Genomic DNA, 7,538 nt, shown 5'->3' with positions numbered 1-7,538 from the left:
ATAAATAAATAAATTTAAAAAAAAAAGAAGTAGATAAGACATGGGCTGCGGAGATGGCTCAGTAGAATAAATGCTTCCCTGGCAAGCGCAAGGGCCTGAGTTCAATCCATGTTTCCAACAAAAGCAAACAAACAAAAAACAAAAGAAAACAAACAAAAAGAAGTAGATAAGACAAAAGTGAGTATGAGCATTCCTTGAAAACCACTTTGCTACTCAGGAAACTGAGGACTGGAGCCTCCACCATGGAAGCTGTTCTTAGAGAGAAGGAAGCTGTGGAGAGCACGGGACAGGCTCAATGCCTATTTTGAAAAAGGGTTGCATATTTGAATTCAAATTTCAAAATAAATTTGATTTTCAGACAGAATAATTAAGTAATTTCAGAAGAATGTCAAAATAATTTAGTTTTCTTTAATTGAAAATCACAGAGAAAGCATTTGATTTATGTTTCTTTATGTTCCCTTGCCTATGATGTACACTAAAATTTATAAGAGAAATGAAAAATAATTCCATAAAGCATTCACAGCTACACTTGAAAACCCACAGCTATGTACTTACACAGTGCAGGAGTTCTCACAAGGGGTAATCTTTTAAGGTGAAGTGAAATGCTCATTACTGTATCAGCGAACAGATTCCACAGCTGGTATTAATTTTTAGAGTTCTAAGTGATATTTTTCTCAAACTTTCCCTATTTACCTCACAACTCTTTATAAATGTCTATAATTTAAAACCTGTGAATTTTGTAAAATATGCGTAATCTGTATATGTGGGCCTATGCACTTCAAAGGGTTAACTTACTCAGACCCTAGGCAATGAGTCACTTTTTAAAAGGGAAATAACACACTGTAGAAATCAAGTCATTTCTTTCAATATGTTGTTCCACCAATCACACACCAAATTTTTAAAAAAGATTTCAGTAAATATGAAATAACACATTTGTATTGTCTTACTCATCCATCAATTATAAAAAGAAATCAATTAATACAAAAATATTCCTACTGTGCTTGAAAACTATCATTGCAAAAGTCCTAATTCTTTTTTTTTTTTTTTAACTAAAGTGATGGTTTTTAATGAGAACCAGAGGTATGGTTACAATTATGTAGTCCAACACACAAAAAATCCATGGATGATCAGGAGTTGGAAGGTTACAAAATAATGAGTGTAACACTGGGTACGGGGGGCAAAGTTGTTCCTGAATCTCAGAATCAGACCAATATGGCCTCTTCCTGCGATCCTGTCTGTGCTCACCCCTGGAATCCATCTTGCCAGGGCAAAGCCGCCTCTGTCCCCACCACCGCGGCCCCCACGATCCCCTCTATGGCCCCGTAGCCTCGCCAATCGTAGCCTCCTCTGCTACCACGACAATCATCTCTGTAGTTACCCCCCATATGGGAGGCCCCTGGACCTCCTCCTGGACCTCCTCTTGGGCCATCTGGTTTAGGGGCCTTACACTGGTTGCATTCATTTCTCCAAGAGAAGTTCATGTTCTCACACATAGGATTAGGACACTTCCAGTCCCCAGATTATTGCTGTCCACCACCACCACTACCTACACTGGGGAATCCTCCCTGGCTGCCACCACCACTGCCACCACCTCCATAACCTCCACTGCCCATAGGTCCTCCTCTTCCTTGGCCTCCCTTCAACTTGCCAGTTTCCCTGTCTGTATACAAATGCATGGGTTGTCCCGTTTTCTTATTGGTCTTAATAATGCCAATCTGCTTGAAGTAATCAGCTACAGACTCACTTGTAACATTCTGACCCAAGCCTTGCGCAAAGATGGTGTTGCTGTCAGAATTATCCTGTTTAGAATCATGATGTGATCCTTGGTCATGAGGGGCACCAAATTTATGGAAGCCATCTCAGTCACTTCCTCCCATGTTGCCTCTGTCTCCTCGGCCACCTTCACGAGCTCTGGGTTCATAGCCACCAGCTGCGGTTGTAACCACCGCCACCACCCCTGCCTCAGCCCCTATGGTCCTGCTGGCCTCCCCTGTAGCCACCACCGCCACCACCACTCTGGTCCTGATTGCCATAGCCACCGCCACCACCACTCGTGGAGGACTGATCTTGGCCGTAACTGCCTCCACCACCCCCTCCACCCCCGCCACTGCTACTGTTGTACTGGTTCTGCTGTCCATAGCCCTGAGGGGGATTCTAGGAGCCTTGCTGCTGTCCATAGCTCTGGTGCTGTCCACCATAGCCAGACTGTTGGCCATAGCTCCCGCTCTGGGGCTGCCCAGAGCTGCTGCTCTGAGAACTACCACCATGACTTCCCGAGGTGGTTCTGGGAGCTGGCTGCTGACCATAGCCAGGATAAGAGGACTTCTGACTGTAAGATGACTGGAAACTCTGGCTACTGCCCTAGCCACCAGTGGAGCCATAACCCTGGGAGCTGACTACGCGCCATAGCCAGTGTTCCGAGTCTGTCCATAAGAACACCCATAGCTGCTCTGGCTAAGGCCTGAAGTGTCCGCTGACTGGCCATAGCCACTGTAACTCTGCTGTCCACAGGGCTGATTGCTCTGCTGGGAGTACCCTTGCCCAGGCTGGGTGGGGTAGGCCCCATAGCTTTGGGTTGCTTGTTGAGTATAGTCGTTTGAGGCCATGTCCGCGCACGCGCACACAGGCTGACAAGCAAGGGAATACCTCCACCGCACAGCACCGACGCCTCGAGGACTGAGCCCCTAATTCTTGTCAGTAATAAAAACAAGCCTATAAAAGTCTCCAGTTTGTCCTTCTTTATAACTGAGTAAGTGGATGTAACTCGAAACCATACTCATAAGTGAAGTAAATCAAACACATGTATAAAGATCATATTGTCTCACGAGAGCTAGAAATCAAACACAAAAATTGTACACAAAACACAGCAGTATTATGAACTGGGGGAAAATGCACAAAAGAAAAGAAAAACTGCAGTGTGGGAAAGGGGAAAGGAATCAAAGGAAAAAGAAAAGTGTATGTATACACAAAATAGTTAAGATAGTTTTACAGCTAGCTTCCTAGTTCCTTGAAAAGAATGTTTTGTGCTAATATTGTTTAGACAAGATATCATGCTTATGTCTTGTACTCTGATGAACTAATATGAAGAGAACAATATACAATGTTTTAACTATTACAACTGTATTGCTAACCTGTTTTGAAACTAAAAACATATCAACTGTCCTCACAATGAATGTGTCAACAATTGTAACTATCCTATTGTAACTATCCTGTTTCATTGTTTATCTTTTTTCTCTTAAAAAAACATCATGCTTCAAAGTAAAGCTAAATTTAAAAAAATCCATATTGCTAATTTAGCAAAATTATCTTTAGTTTATCTAATTATCTACTTAATTGCTTCCTGTTGCTTCATTTTGATGGAATAAAAGTTTTGCCTCTTGTAATACACAGTAAATGGAATAGTGGCTACAACATTTTTATCATAATTTACAATCTTCTGAGATGACGTTTTGCGACTCCTTCACTTAGAGCTGGCAAATATGACTTCTATTACCATTCTATTTTAGTTTTTTGGTAAGTGCCAGCAAACAAAATTATATTCCTTTCCTTTTATGGCTTTCTTCAAGGCCCTGGCTTTTAGGGAAGGCATTTGTGAGGTAGTAGCATTAGTTAATCTTAAACAGTTTATATTTTAACTGCAGATAATTTGTAGATTGGGTATGGGCACATTTTGATTCTTTGCCATGAATTTAGTTGAAAATAGAAAACAACAATGCTTTCTTCTCATTTCTTTATATTTATTTCTGAAATCTGCTGATCTATTTAAAACCTTTAGAAAAGTTAGTTCATTTGAAAAGATCAGGAAATATCGATTGACAGGAAAATGAAAGTCGAAGCAGTCAACATTTTTTGCTTGTTTTAAATAATTTAGAGGGAAAAAAAGTGTGTGTGTGTGTGTGTGTGTTTTGTGTTGCCTGAATGCAAAGCATTTTAGTGTTCTTATGAAGACAGAAACAGGTATTATCACTTAAATAAGCAAATTGGTTAGAAGAAAATGCAGAAGAATTTTTTTAAAATTAAAAGGCAGGGTAACTTACCATTAGATAGTGTCCCAAGATATCTGTTTGACTAATGCCAGAGACTGTTTGTTAGAAAAAGGAGATGCTATTCTTAACGTATTTGTACATATTTCTTGGGAAAGTCTGAATAATCTTGAGGAAGAAGTATACAGCACAGAGCCATGTTGCTCACAGCTATATTTAAAGCAGTAATCTTGTAATCTTTGTCACTGCTTGAGTCCTACATAGATGTTCCTGCTGCTTATGTGTGACAAAGACAAACAAATGTGTTCATCTATTGAATTCCACAAAAAGCTTTGTTTTTCTTCTCTAATTTGACCAAATATACTGGCATTGTTTAGAGTAATTAAAAAATAAAAATTGATTTATGTAACAATAAAAAGATAACAAAGAGACACTCCCAGTAAAAATGTATTTTATAAGTTGCCTTTTTATGCTACCATTATAGCTATTAAAGTATTTGGAATAGATTTTATGGTGTACCTTCACTGTTCCACAAAGAACATTTCTGTAGTCTCATGTATTTTAAACCATTACAATTCTAGACAATAGGTTCATTAATCCTCTATCTCATAAAATAAAGGAATATTTTCATTCACTGAGGCTTACTGAAACAGCAACCAAGGATTTGTAATTGGGCAGATTTTTAAAAAATGAATATTTTATGCTTAAATATTTTACATGATCAGGTATAGTAGTCAATCTTGATACTTTATACATTTACATATTTAATTTTTAAAGTTTTAATATAATGGATATATAAAAGTATGTCTGAAGAAAATTTAAGCTTTTTAACATATTATTTCCTATTCTCAAAACTAAAATTCCTCATTTGATTTAGTACTTTTTTATTTTTAAGAACAGCAGGTAGAACACAAAGATACAAAATTTTTAGGGATGTCATCAACCTGAGAATGGCCTATTTCAATTGCTTTCATTTTGCCGATTAAAAACCAGATAGTCATTGCAAGGAAATGCAAGGCTTGAGAGAGCAATTTCAATGCAAAGGACTAAAATGATTGCAAATTAAGACTTTAACTTTCCTATATTAGTGACAGTATCACCTGTGGAAAGCTTGAAAGGTGCTTTTGTTTCATATGAGTATAGAGATATAAAACCCTGTTGTGTCTTTAAATTGTATGAAGAAATACTTATAGAAAATGATTGCCTTTCCTACTACAACAAAATGATAAAAGAGTGGACATTTTCATAACAACATATAATATGTAATTGCAAACTCTTTTGAGTCATTAAGTGATAGTAAATTTTTGCTTTTTAAAATAATTCTGGGTTACAGCCACAGCTTTACAGACTCCATAGTTTGCCCAAATTATTATATAAGTATATATAAGTAGTAGGCCTGGACATACATTCTAACCATGCCTTTGCTGATTAGTTCTATTTTTCAAGCAATGGCAACCAACAAGACAATTATATTATGGCACTGTCCTCAGCAGGGATATAAAAAACAACAACAAAAAGCTAGGCTAGCTAGTTGAAGAAATATAATATGACTATTAAAAACTATGTTTTCATGTACTAATGAAAAATTTATTCCTGGTTTATAGTGTTTGGGAGAACATGTTTTTCTTTCTTTAAATTAACACCTTTTTTTAAGCATTTTTCTGTAATGAACATATTTTTATAGCCATGAAAGATTAACATCCACACTAAAACATCTAAATGGTGTAGAATGAGCCACGTGCAATGTTTGATGCTTAAACTTTTCACTAAGTTGCATCTTTTCTTTAGAAAATGTTAGGATCTGGGCTGGTATATATTGTATAAGGGGTTAATGAGAGACAAAAGACAGTTTTTCTCAGGAAAAGCTTAGAGGCATTGCAAAGCGGAAGAGACCAGCCAAACAGGAAACAAAAATACAAGAGTTAAGATATGAGACTGCTGAGAAAAACAAAAGAGAGTGCTAAGTGGTGAAAACAATTTGAGTGCTTCTGATTAGTCTATTAATCTAAGAAAAGGTATAAGGAAATAATATTCTTGTAATATCTATATTATGACAGCATTTATTTATTTATTTATTTATTTATTTATTTATTTTTAAACTCAGCTGTATTTATTACCTCTTGGCGGAATGTGACCTGGGCACTCACTTCTATTCACAGGCCTTGTTCCAAATGATTTTTGAAATATCCCTAAGTTGTCTCTCCCTTGAAACAGTACTTGTCTTTGGAAAACAAGCCTGTGAAGCTCCTGCCATCAAGTTTTCAGTATACTCTACTTCTAGAAGCCTATGCGGATCTGAAACTACTGGGGAAAGTTTAAACAACATCCTATAAGAAAGCTCAAGCTATCTCAACAAATATGCCTTTAAAATTCAGGGAATCTCAGCACTTCCGAGACACAAGATTTGGTGTACTAAGGAATCTGGCTCGGTAACTAAGCACTTCAGACCCCACAAAGTTAACAGTTAAGTTACATCTTACCACAAATATCTTGACTTGTTAAAATAAGCCAAGGTGAAACTAGAGAAAGCACTGCTAGCTCTGCTTAGTGTCTAAAATATCACAGTATTACTTAAAAGTAGAAAGAAATCTTATCTTCCCCTTAAAAGCAGTTATCATGCCATACAGACTTAACCAAAAAATCCTCGAAAATACATATTATCAGAGGGAATGAAGGTTAAAGCACTGAGCACACATTAGTGATTCTTCAGGTGGAGCTCAGTTGACTTCTTCCATCATGATGTGTATGACAGCATTTTTGTCCAAATATTTTACTTACATCAGCTTTAAGTTGTGTCACATCAGGCTGCTTATTCTTATATTAGTTGTAATTTACCTCACCTTGGTGTGCTACCTGGAAAGTAGAATGACCTGAGGTAATGAACTGAGAATTTAAGCTTTGGTGAGGTAATGAACTGAGAAGTTAAGCCTTGGTGAGTTGGCCCCCAAAACGTACCCTTTTTGCACTTGACTCCAATTTCTTTTGGGCATTTTGACGAGCTATTTTAAAAGGATAATTTAACTTCTGAGTGGTCAGAGTCATTTTGTTTGACTGTTCAGAAAAGGAGAATTGGCTTTTTTTTTTTTGTTTGTTTTCTTCTTTTTAGACAGACAAGTAGAACTAAGGAAGGGTTTAATTTAGAGAATTACAACTGTTCTCAGCTTTTCAACTGAGGGAAAACGTCTAGACTTCTCTGGAGGTGATCCAGTGATACAGCAAAAACCAAAAAAGACATTGGGGAACAACAGGCCTCTCTTCAATTCCTAGACCCTCTATTTACTAAATATAAGTGACATGGGACCAAGTTCTTAATATGAGTCTCAGAGTCTTCATCTGTAAATGTTCTAATCATGTGAGAAAAACATTCTGAGTTTACCTAGAAGAGATCATAGCAGAGCAGACTTGCAAAACTTGATTTCCCTGAGCACCCAATAGTGCCTGGTACATAGTCACTGCCCCTGTATTTTGAGGTGTGTATCATTACTTTTTAAAGGTCTCTGTTTCTGATAGTTCTTCGCTGTAATTTTCCTATTATATATTCTAATTTCCTCTGTG

The 7,538-nt window shown here is 37.3% G+C and overlaps 1 pseudogene; it reads right to left on the bottom strand.

The window, feature by feature from the left end:
- Positions 1-1,045: 1,045 nt before the first annotated feature.
- On the bottom strand, positions 1,046-2,606 carry LOC101572894 (annotated as a pseudogene).
- Between the last annotated feature and the right edge of the window lie 4,932 nt (positions 2,607-7,538).

The sequence above is a fragment of the Octodon degus genome, unplaced genomic scaffold (assembly GCF_000260255.1).
Source record: "Octodon degus isolate 3935 unplaced genomic scaffold, OctDeg1.0 scaffold00186, whole genome shotgun sequence".
NCBI lineage: Eukaryota > Metazoa > Chordata > Mammalia > Rodentia > Octodontidae > Octodon > Octodon degus.
This window is presented reverse-complemented; position numbering and strand designations above follow the sequence as displayed.